The sequence below is a fragment of the Leopardus geoffroyi genome, chromosome C1 (genome assembly GCF_018350155.1).
Source record: "Leopardus geoffroyi isolate Oge1 chromosome C1, O.geoffroyi_Oge1_pat1.0, whole genome shotgun sequence".
In the NCBI taxonomy this organism is placed as follows: domain Eukaryota; kingdom Metazoa; phylum Chordata; class Mammalia; order Carnivora; family Felidae; genus Leopardus; species Leopardus geoffroyi.
The window spans coordinates 196,423,729-196,436,883 of record NC_059328.1 but is presented as its reverse complement, the minus strand read 5'-3'; positions in this window follow the sequence as shown (position 1 = coordinate 196,436,883).

Sequence of the window (13,155 nt, the reverse complement as noted above, 5' to 3'; positions counted from 1 at the left end):
AAAGAATTGACACATTTAACACAAAGAAGTGAAGAGAAAAGAAAACAAGGCAATAAAAACCAACAATCAACAAATAACGACAAAAGCCTGAACTCCAAGTGAATATACCACCTACTAGGATGTAAGACATTTGCAAATTATGTGTTGAGATTTAATACCAGTTCTCCTGAAATTTTAAGAACAAAAACATATTTTGATTTTGAAAGTATGACTAGAAGTTTACATGTGCTGTTTTTCATTTTAGGACCTAAACAAGTTTTTGTACTTTTTTAAGTCAACTTGTTACAGGGAAATCACACCTTTCCTTTAGTCACACATGTTATCTCTAATTGTTTGCAAGAAAACAGACCCACTATTGGCAGGGTCAGAAATAATTAGTGGATTGCTGCATGTTTTTTCCACAAAGAACATCTTGAAATCATCTGAGGTAGAGAACTGGACTGAAACTACCTAACTTCATAACCTTATCATTATAGTAAAGTGTTTGGAAAAATAAATTCTTATTTTTAATGCAAAGATAAATTCTAGATTAAACTTGCAGGTCTCTGACCGTTCTGTAGTTCTTTTGATTCAGATCCTACATATCAAAACATTTCTAAAACAAAATGATTGTAAATAAACCTTTAATATATATTTTGTTTGGTACAATGCAGAGAATTTAAATTGTTTCGCTGCGTTGTCTTACAGAAACCCTAAAGGGCTATTAGTTTATTTTGAAAATTGGGCCTTTTCAGGTAGCCAGATGGAAGTGCAGAGTTTAAATGCATTAACCTGGAAAACAAAGCAAAACTCAACTTTGTTCTCCAAGGAGCATACACAGTTTGAAATCTAAAGAACAAAGCAGGATTTTTCCTTAAAGACTGACTACATAATACTCAAATTAGTTTGTTAGCTGTGTTATGAACTATAAAAATAGAACTATAAAATAAAACTATAAAAACAAAAGATTTAATAGTGAACCTAATGCCTGCCTCTCAATGAGCCTGGGAAAGGACTTCTCATTTGTTTATATGTTTTTAAAGTCTTACAAAAAGTACTCAATGGAAACTAGAATAGCCTTTTTGGAGGACAATTTGACAACCTCTGTCAAGAACTTACATAAGGTAGACTCTTGATCCAATAACTCAACTTCTAAGTTTTTTTTTTGAAATAAACAATCAAGAATTCATTAAAAGTTGCACATTCAGGGTTTTGATTATTTTAATACTCTAAATAGCTTAAGTGTATAGAAATGGGAGATTTATTAAATATAATTTCTTCATACAATACAATACTATAAAGCACATATCTAAAGATTATTTAAGGTTATGAGAATACACTCACAACATATTGGTGATAAAAAAACAAATTTTCAGAAGGTTATATATGAGTTATAAATCACTCACATATATATGTGTATATATATGAATGTGAGTATATGAATATATATGATATAAATGGAAGAAAATTCAACATGATTTTAAAATGTTTAAGTGGAAAAATTATAATTAGCTTTTTTAATCTTTGTGCATTTTCCAAATATTCTATGACAAATGTATGTGCTAACTTTGATTACCTAGTAAAAATGTTAAATTAAAAATTTCTAAGTCTATAAAAAATGTAAGTATAAAAAACCCCAGACTCTCCAAGCATTAATTTTGGAAATCTTCCCCAAATCATGTTGTATAAATATAATGAAATACACAGAACAGGACTAAAGGGGACTTAGTTTGCTAATTTTTTAATTTATTAAATGTGACTTATATTGCTCTTTGAGGTGAATGGAAATGAATAAATCTTGGTCCACAAACTCACTTGGGCAATAAATAGCTTTTATATTTGAAATATATTTCCATTTCAAGCACCCTAAGGTTTCAGAGAAATAATGTTCCCAGTGAAATAGCATCTAAATCTCAGTGGACAAAGTGTTTTGTTTGTTTGTTTGTTTTGTTTTGTTTTGTTTTGTTTTTTTATATAGCATCAAAGGATTGGTAGAAAGGGAAATTATTTGGTCCTGGAGATATCCAGGAACCCAGTAGCTCTTGGTTACCTGTCCTCACAAGCTGCTGAGTTGTCCCTTTTCTCTTTTCCAAGACATGAGGCTTATGGATTCTTCTCTTCAACTACCTTCTCCCTCCACTCTTGCTTCAGTCCAAGACAATCTTAGAAGTGGTATTGGAGTGGTATAAAGACAGTAGTTATGAGCCAGGCTACACTTGGTTAGAATCCCAATTCTGTCACTAAATGGCTATGTGACCTTTAGAAAGTTATTTATCATCCCTATACCTCAATTTTCACCTCTTTAAAATGGGGGTAATTACAATGCCTATTTCATGGGATTATTGCAAGTATTACATAAATCAGTGCCTAGTCAAGTATCTAGAATCATTCTGAAGCAGGATGAGTGCTCAGTGTTAAGTGTTATTATTATTTTGTCTATTCTTATTATTGTGGTGAAGAAAGTAGAGGTGGGGAGTGAGAGGGACAAAGGATGTTTTCATAACATTCTTATTTTGTGGTTTCTGTTTCTACTGAACTCATTACTGTCCCTGAATCTCCCAATGCCTTTACCCTGACACACTCTTCTCTATTTTCTTCTCTGCCCTTTATCACTTGCCATGTTGGTTGTGCAGGGTTCTCTCTACATTAACAACTTCACTTTGTTGGAGGTCTCAAAGGAAGCTTGGATCTTGAAAAGAAATCTCCTTTGTTTAGAAACTTTGAATGTGTTCTATTTACTATGTTTTATTTCTATGATATGCTGACCCTGAACCATTGTCTTTAGGCAGGGTCTCTCCCAACTTTGGTGAGCAATTAAGGGCTGGAGCATTCTTTTTTTCCTCTTTTCCTTCAGAAGGTTTAACTCTCAAGTCCAGGCTAAATAATTGAGCAAGATGTTTTTATTAAGAAATCACCAGTGTTTTAAGTCTTTGTAAAGTATAATTTAGACTGGATACATTTCCTTTGCAATTCAATTCACCCAAATATGAATTAAAGAAAGAGCAACAGTCAGGATTTGTAGAACGCTATCTGTGTGTCAAGTCTTACAGTAATCAACAAACCCTGTAACAGTTAATCATTAATCAGTCATTATAACATGACTATATATATGACTATATGACTATAAGATAGACAGTCATTATAACATGTCTATGAGATAGCTGTTAATTTTTCCATTAATGATTTTCTCCTTAAATGAGGAGGTTAAGAAACTGGCCAATACAGAGGTGCCTGGGTGGCTCAGTCAGTTAAGCATACACCTTTGGCTCAGGTCATGATCTCATGGTTCGTGGGTTCGAGCCCCATGTCAGGCTCTGGGCTGACAGCTCAGAGCCTGGAGCCAGCTTCGGATTCTGTGTCCCCCTCTCTCTGCCCCTCCTTTCTCATGCTTTGTCTGTCTGTCTCTCTCTCTCAAAAATAAATAAACATTAAAAAAAAAGAAACTGGCCAATACTTACTGGTGGGTAAATGGTAGGATCAAGAATGAAACTTAGGTCTGACTAGATTTCAAACCAGAGTTTTATCCATCTCATTTTACTGCCTCTCAAGTATTTATTTACTGCTTAATATGTGCAAGGCTCAAGCAAAGGAAAATGTGAGAAGGAGTCACTGTATTCCAGAATTTATATTTACTGGAAGATTTTTTAAAAATCAACTAGCTGCACTAAAAATCAGACTTTGATAGGTGTTAATTTAGTAAAGGATTGACAAAATTGTATGATACAATACTGGACAGAAAATTCATTTCGATGATTGCAGAAGGTTGTATAAAGGACATGAAATTTAATACGGGTCTTCCAGATAGAGGAAGAATGAACATAGAGAGAAAAATGATTGGCAAAAAGAAATGACAGTAAATGGAGCAGGAGCTGGGTAGAAAGTGTGATTCAATCAGTATTCAGCTATTAAATAAGCATGACATTTAGTGGGACTCAAAAAGGGGTAGGGGACTATGTTTTGTAGTATTTCTGGGGTCTAGACAGTTAACTGGCCACTGTTACCCCAGATTCTTGGAATTGTTAAAGGTCTCTCAGGTAAGAATTTGTTTGGTCTTAGAGATAAAACATAGAATAAATGATAGTGCAAACACAGCTTTTAAACCAAACTTTTTTGTGTGACATAAAGCTTCTTATAATGTTTTTTACAAAATATTGGTCACAAACACTTCTCAAAGAATGCTGACCTGAACTTTAATACTGTTGCCCACCTTTTGACCTGGACCGAAAAAAAAAAAAAACAAACAAACAACAACAAAAAAAAACATTTGATTTTGAAAAAGCTCTTCTTGCTAACAGAGTATAATTCTTACTATTATTAATTTCTGATATTAATAAAGTTTAAAACATAGCAAAATGGCATGGATTTAGCTGTAAAACGTCTTTTCATCTTGAGGATTTATACACTGTCTAAAAGTTGCGTTTTCACTTTGAAGAAAAGACCAGTGATATAATTGTATGCATTGCTGTTGAGGTTGGCAGGTGGAGAAGGGAAGTGGGAGGCTGTGTATGGCTAAACATTAAAGTGTGAGAAAACATAAAGTTAGTAATACCCTGGCCCAAGTTATGAAGGATTTTTAAACAGTAGAAGTGTGGCATTTTTATTAAAATTTAAAATATGCATACTCAACACCAAATAAATCAATGGTGGGTTATTATAGCTTTCATAGCCTGAAGGCCAATGTTACCAACGATACAGAATTTGCTTTGATAGAGCAATAAAGTAATACTTCAAATTGCATCAAACCCTCCAATTAGCCAGTGAGAGTCAGATATGGGCTTCTCTGGTTATCATGATTCCTCTATAGACTAAAACACCAAATAAAGTAAACCTTCAGAATTATTTTACAAAGCTGAAAAAGATCATCCCTTGATACTAAAATTAGTAAATATGAAAGATGACATTCCTTATATCAACAAACAGATTCACTTAAGAGGTTTAGAACTGAAGTGTACTGGGAATGGGATATTTCCAGGTTTCATCAGGAAAGCTAGAGTTTCTTATAAATTGGGAGGCTGTTCCTTAGCACATTATCTTACCCTCTACTCGAAGCCCATTTCTCTTGACAGTCAACTTGCAAATGCTTACTTCCTCTTCAGGGCAGCTCAAATTCTTCATTCTCTATAAATTATTTTCTTTTTGTTTTAAAGTTTATTCATTTATTTTGAGAGAGAAAGTGTGAGCAGAGGGAGGGGCAGAGAGAAAGAGAGAGAGAGAGACAGAGAGAGACAGAGAGAGAGAGGATCCCAAGCAGTCTCAGCACTTCAGTACAGAGCCTGACGTGGGGCTCGAACTCACGAACCTATATCATGACCTGAGCCAAAATCAAGAATCGGATGATTAACTGACTGAGTCACCCAGGCACCCTTCTAGAATTTTTTTTTTTCTAGAATTCAGATGTTTTTTGATTTTGTTTTCCCTTGTGATTCTCCTATACCTTAGGTTTTAATGACTCCAGAAATTATGATTGGAAATTAGAAATGTTTGTGGGCCTCCCCTTCTTTTCCCTGAACCATTCATTTTTTGAAAGCCAGGACTGGTTATTTTTGTCTCTGACAATGCCTGACAATACCTGACAGGTAATATGTTTGTTGAATAAATCTTAAATGGACATACAAATTTTCCTTAGCATGGCCAAGTTAACAAAGATTTATTCTGAGATCAGATGTACACACACACACACACACACACACACACACACGATATTCTTAAGTATATCAAAACATATTCAAAGTAACTTTAAGCAGTTAAAAAAGAAGGGAAGTTGTCTATATGATTTTGTAATTATTTTGATTTTTAAAGAGAACCAAATAGTAGAATATGCATATGTTTCCACAGTTCTGAAAAGAGAAAGTGTGGCAGTTTTTAAAGACTAGTATCAATTATTTGGGTGAAAATATATTTCAAGAAAAATAAATTAAGTTATGAGTCAAATACTGAAATAACCCTAAACTATATGACTCTTGCTTTAGTCCAAGGCACACAGATAAGACTTCTGATCTATAATTTGGTTCCCCTGCATTAATTTACCCATCAGGAGGGAGAATCCAAGGAAATGACGGGTGCTGTTTATCTAGCCAGATATCTTTGTCATTGTGGTTGTATAAATTGTCATTCTGGTTTATCCCTCCCCTTCTTTGTGAGATTAGCCCCTGAATCAATTCCTCAGAGCATAATCACTTGTGGAACAGTTGATACCACAGAGTAGTTCTTGGGCTGAATACCTAAAGACTGAATGATAGATTGTGGAAATGCTACTACTGAGCCTTACCTGAAAAGTGGACCAGCCAGTCAGTCTCCATTTATAGTAGCTCTCGGAAGCAGCAGTTGGTAGCTGAGTGTTCCAGGTTCCAATCCAAATTTATGTGGCGTCATTGCTCCCATCAAAATTTTTTCTTCTTAAGCCTACAGATGATTGTAGTGTCCTTAATAGCAATTTATGATATTATAAAGGATCACTATATTGTACACCTGAAACTAATATTATACTGTATGTTAACTAACTGGAATTTAACTAAAAAAAAAAAAAGAATTACTGCAATGAACATCCTTTTACGTGTCTTCTTAAATATGTATTTAATGTATATTTTTAATATTTTAAAATATTACATATATATATATAATTTAGTTAGAAGATACAACAAGAGGTAGATTTTTTTGAATCATAGAGTCATATCCAAGAGTATTAATAAGCTGCATGAGAGAGGTATTGTCAATCAGAAAGGTATTATCAATCAAGCAGCTATGGGAAATGTAGGACTTTATATTAGTCCTGGAAATGTGTTATACCTTTATTGTAGGTTACCAAATTATCCAAGGAAGATTATACCAATTTATTATTCTCCAGAAGTGGAAACTCTAAAAATTTAACTCTCCCTTGAAGTTTGCATATGCTCTCAGCTTATTCTATCACATTAGATGATCTTTATTTAACAGATACACTTAACTTGTATTTCCCAATGAAGAAAAGGGAATAACTAAGGCAAGTATTGGTTATAAATTCCTGTTCTAGAACCTATTCTTTTTAAAATTTTAAAAATATTTTTATTAATTTTTGAGACAGAGAGAGACAGAGCATGAGCAGGGGAGGGGCAGAGAGAGAGGGAGACACAGAATCTGAAGCAGGATCCAGGCTCAGCTGTCAGCACAGAGCCAGACGTGGGGATTGAACTCACAGACTGTGAAATCATGACCTTAGATGAAGTTGGATGCTCAACCGACTGAGCCACCCAGGCACCCTGAACCTATTCTTTATAATACCATAATAAGACTTTTATACCAGTGACTTGTTAAACAAAACTAAAATTTAGTTGAAAAGACTAAACCTATACAATGTAATGATTGTTATATATAATTTATTAAAATATCATAAAATATAAATGCACCAGTGTATTTAAAAATATGTATATACAATTAGAGTATGGTTCTGGAATTAAATACCAATTTTTCCTCCTTAGTATTTCAATGTAACATTGATAATGAATATCTGTCTCAGTATCTGTTTTAGTCCTAGTCCAAAATGTTGTTCTTTTACTGTATTTATTATTTTTTTAACCTACATTCCAGATAGGTTAACCCAAATCTTATGTTTTCTTAATATCAATGCAAACATGCATGCATATTCATGGATAATTACCATATTACTTCAGTCTATGATCTTGCATGGTTTTTATCCTTTTGTAATACATTTTATTAAAATTCTTTCTAATTCTGATTTTTCAATTACAGATGCTCAAGATAGGTTTTTCCAGAACTAGATAAGAACTACTTACAAGATCAGTACCTAGCTCTTGGAGTCACTTCAAAGGAAAGCATAATTACCAAAGAATTCATAGTATGGGGTTTGAATAAGATCAGAAGTCAAGAAATAGAATCATATACCAAAGGCTATAAGGTAACTAGTGGGTAAATTAGGTTAGTGGTATTAGATAACAGAGGAATCAAAGAATGAGATGTTTCAACCATAAGGGAACAAAGATAAAGAGTGATGTATATATCAGTAAAATAGATTTTTATTAAAATATCAATAAAATAGGTTTTTTAGAACAAATACCTATTGTCCATTGCAACTCTCAGTTGAGCATGGAAGATAGGTTTAGCCACACAACTTAGAGATTTGGAGAAAGATCTTTAAAGACCTAAACTAAGAGATATAATATATCCAGACAGAGAGCTTTTTGAAGTCATCCTTGCACACCTCCAATCATATGGTTATTGTATATATAAAAAACAAAATAATGTTCCACATAGATAATCAAGGTATAATTTCCAAGCTGCTTCACTGTGTTTACTATACATAATTCAGACCTAACATCTTTGAACCCCAGACAGAAATTTAAAGTTAGTCTACATTACTCAGGATGCAAAATTATTATTAATTTCCTAGCAATCACATCTAAGGACAATTATCAAAAATTTCCTAAAAGAGTTACATTTTAGCATTCCGTATTAAAACTCACTGGCCTGACTCTGGAATTAAGTGCGGGCTTGTTTATCGAAATATATTATTTCTAAAGGCATAATGGCATTAGTTATCCTCAAAATAATATAGGAACTGAGTATCACAGATGAGTTATTGTATTTATTTTGCTGTTAATTAGTGCTACAGGGATTCAAAAATGATATTTTGATATAATTAACAACTAAAAACAATTACTTCTATGGAAAAAAATAGCATATCATTACTACATCACTACTTTTTGGTGGATATCTCAACTAAAAAGCTGAAAGGCAATAGTAAAATATTAAGTGAATGTGAAATCATATAGTGAAATAAATATTGATTCAAATGTTTCACTTCAGTAGAAGAAGACAAATTGGGGTAAAATATCATTAGTTTATTTTGTTTATGTAGTTTTTCTAGATTTCTGAAAAACATAAATATCACACATTGAACTCTAACATAGGTGAAAATAAAATACATTTTCCACTTTGGGAAAACACTTTTTTTTTTTATTTCAAGGAAATTAAATTATCAGTATGAGTTAATTAGTAGAAGTAATTACATAAATAGGAGTAGCCAGAAAAACAAAACAAAACAAAACAAAACAAAAACTAATTCTCAACTCCGGGTTATTTTCTCTCACAGGTGTTGAAATAACCAGTATCCAATTCTTAAATCACCCAGTCATGTCAATTATTTATTTCTTTGATGGATGCTCTTTACTTGGTCTCACCTATTCTGAGTACAATGAAACAAATAGGACTATATTCACACATTTGATATATGCATAAGGATTAAGCTCCAATTTCAATAATATCAAATGATCATAGCATTAATTAGTTTTCAATAAAATATAAGCACAAATTCTTACAGTCACTTAAAACTGAGTTTTAAGTCATTACTCTAACATTTGGATAGCATCACCTCAAGATGGGTTACACAAACACATTCAAAAGTGCTCATAATTCTTACTTAAGTAGAATAGAATCTAATGCTCAGAAAATATTTATGTTTCTGCGTAAAGCCATAAAAAATTAATGAGAGGATCTAAGATGGATCTGAAATTCGAGGTGCCATGATATCAATCACTCTTTATTGTTCGAAAGTTAAAGTCCCTCTGGGGGGCCAAATAATAAAGGAGAAAAGGGAAGACCAAGAGAAAAATAGGAGGGTTGCAAACCCTGTCAATGGTGCATATGTTCCCAGTTACCAAGTCTGTAGCTCCCATTTCAGTCTTCAGTGCTTAAGGTCAGTGTATGACATGATGTCTCTCCATCAAATACTGTCAGTTTTCCTAAAAGTTTTCAGAATGAGCTGGAGAGTCATCAAATGCTTTTCCTGATGTACAAGTTATTTAAAAGCTTATGATTTTGGAGTGAGTATACTAAATGATTCTCAAGTAGGACTCCTATCCGAAAGATTCTTTCTTTCTTTTTTTAATGTTTGTTTATTCATTTGAAAGAAAGACACACAGAGAGAGAGAGAGAGAGAGAGAGAGAGCTGCCAGCTTAGAGTCCCACACAGGGTCTGATCTCACAAACAATGAGATGACCTGAGATGAAATCAAGAGTCAGGGGCTCAACCAACTGAGCCACCCATGTGCCCCCCAAATGTTTCTTAAAACACTTATTTAGCCTTTAAAAGTAAAAGATGCTTCTGAAATAATTTACACTTGTTATATTAACTGACTAACAAAACATTTTTAAGTGGATAAAATCTCCACTTGTTAAAAAAAACTAAACTTTCTTTCTAGTGAGATATTCTACAGATAACTTCCATTTTCGTTCCTCAAGTGCCTTGATAATGTCTTTAGAGATGCTAGTTAACATGCTTCTTATTTATTCCCAATGGCAATTTTCACTACCCCCCCAAAGAATTATATAGCTTAAAATTTTTAAGTTATTTCAACATTTTTAATTAACAATTGATACCTATGAAAGTATAGAAATTATTTTGACCTTAATTACATAATTCAGGCAAAAATATAAGAAACAATTATTCTTGATAAAGTATAGAAAATATTCTTGATAAAATGAGGATTCTAGCTACCATGATATGTAAAAAATATTGGTAGATCCAGAAATGCAGCTAAGCAATTATATTTGAATTATTTTTCTTTCATTAAAATATAATGCTTCAAGGAGTAGAAAGTAGTCAGAAACTTTTAAAGAGCAATAGTCATGCCTCATCGTGCCTTTGTCCCCAGTGAATATATGGACACACTCAACACACAAACGTATAGAAACATACACAGGTACATATATATGCACACACTTATCTTCCTCCTCCTTTAACCTTATTGTATTATACATCATTAAGTCTAATTTTATGCTTGTGAATAACACAATTCATTCCGCTAATGTTTAGTGAATGTAAGCATACTATGATAGGCATAATTCTAGACAATGAGGAACAGAACAGACAACTTATGATTAGAAATGCAATTCTCCAACATAGTCAATGTTCAATAATATTGAAATAATGAGGGCCCCTGAGTGGTTCAGTCAGTTAAGCATCCAACTCTTGATTTTGGTCCAGGTCATGATCTCAGGGCTTGTGCAATCCAGACCCAAATAGGGCTCTATGCTGACAATGTGAAGTCTATTTGGGATTCTGTTTCTCTCTCTCTCTCTCTGTCCCTACCCTACTCATGCTTTCTCTCTCAAAAATAAATAAATAAAAACTTAAAAGTAGAAATAATAATTTTCCATGTATTTTATTGTGGCTTTTTTGGTTGAAAGTAATAGCACCTAACTTATAACAGTTTTTTAAAGGGAGAAGGATTTAAGACACGCAATTGAAAAGTTCAAAGATTGATTTGAATTAAGACCCAGCTGTATACAAGATTTTGACTGTTATTTTTTGTTTTTTTTTTTTCACCTCCAGAATGAATGCTTTCCTCTTTATGTAAGTTCCTTCCACGGGAGGCTTTATCTACATGTCAGGAAAGATCGTAGTTGATAGCCCCAAGCCTATATTTCTATTGCTTTGTGAGTCAAAGAATGAGAGATATTTTCTCATTTAACATTATAAATCTTAGGAAAAAATCTTGCGGTAGACCATCCTTCAACCAATCACTTTGGAAAAAATTATCTAATTGACTGTGTCTGTATTACATGTCTGCTGTTGTGGAGGCAGTAGAGGGGAAGAAGGAGATTGAGGGACAGTCCCTTCAAATGTAGACATAGATTTGCCATAGGAAAAAATGCTCAAAAATTAGACTAAGTGAGGAATGTTTGCTGGGCACAAAATAATAGTCATTCTGTATGGTAATTTTCAGCACAATTGAGATGTGATCATTTGCTTGTTGGTTATTCACTTAAAGTGCATACCTCATTGCCTTTTCATGATCTCCTATGTAAGTGCTATTATAATTATGCATTCCCCAGGTTTAGCTATTGACTGGTAGTCTTCAGAAAACCCAATTCAAATTGCTTCTGATATTGCAAATAAAAGTTATATAATTTGATAGTCAAATACATATTCGTTATCTAAAACTACCATAGAAATAACTGTAAATGTGAAATAATTTCTGGGTATGAAGAATAGAAGCACGTTGAGGAAAGGATGGGGAAATATCTAGTATTTTTAAGACCAATTATTATGTACTGGGTCTCAGTCTGGGCAAATATTTTACATTATGTCACCAATTTCTGACAATTCCCTCATGAGAGATACATTGCCACTTTAGTTTTCAAACGGGAAAAGTAGATGTGGACAGGCAGACATCTAACACAGATTAACCTGACTCTAAATTCCGCATTTTTTTTCTCCATACAAAAGAGTGTGTTTAAGAACAAAAATCTAGGGGCACCTGGGTGCCTCAGTTGGTTGAGGGTCTGACTTTGGCTCAGGTCATGATCTCATGCATGGTTCATGAGTGCGAGCCATGTGTTGGGCTCTGGGCTGGCAGCTCAGAGCCTGGAGCCTGCTTCCAATTCTGTGTCTCCCTCTCTCTCTGCCCCTCCCCCACAATGCTCTGTCTCCCTCTTTCTCAAAAATGAATAAACACTAAAAAAAGAACATAAATCTATTTGAGTGTGCATGTGTATATGTGTGTGAGAGGGGGAGAGAGGGAAAGTAGAGAGAGAGAGAGAGGTCTCAGCTTCAGAGTTCCCAGTGTCATCAGTGGGTTTCCTTGACACTAACAGCTCAATTTATTTTTCTGCCTAATCCTGCTTCCCTCACTTCCTTATGAGTGTTATTCCTAAAAGCATTCTTCAATAAACCACTTGTGTGCAAATCTCCATCTCAAACTCTGTTTCCCAGGAAACCTAACATGTTAGTTGGTGCTAAGAGTAATCCTAAAACGCAGAATCTAAGAAGCACTTTGAAGCTGAATTACCTGCTGGTTGGTTGACATAAAGAGGACCCTATTACTGGTAAGTGGAGCACAGAATAGTGCCTTGCACAAAGTAGCAGTTCAGTTCTTACATCTCTTCCTTATGGTTTAACTGGTATAATACAGCAGCGAAAGGAAATGTGATGGAAGGTGCAATATCTCAGGCATTCGAGAGATCTGAGGGAAGTAATAATTATGAGAACTATGACATTAAATGTCGTTAATGAGCTATGGATGCACTAAATAAACACAATGGAAGGCTGAGGTTGATTAATCAACACTGTAAGAATAAATATAAAAACTGACAAAGGCTAAATGTGGTAGATATAAATAGATGATCATACATGGAATCTGGAAGACAGCAAAAATTCAGGATCGGGCCTAGGATAGACAT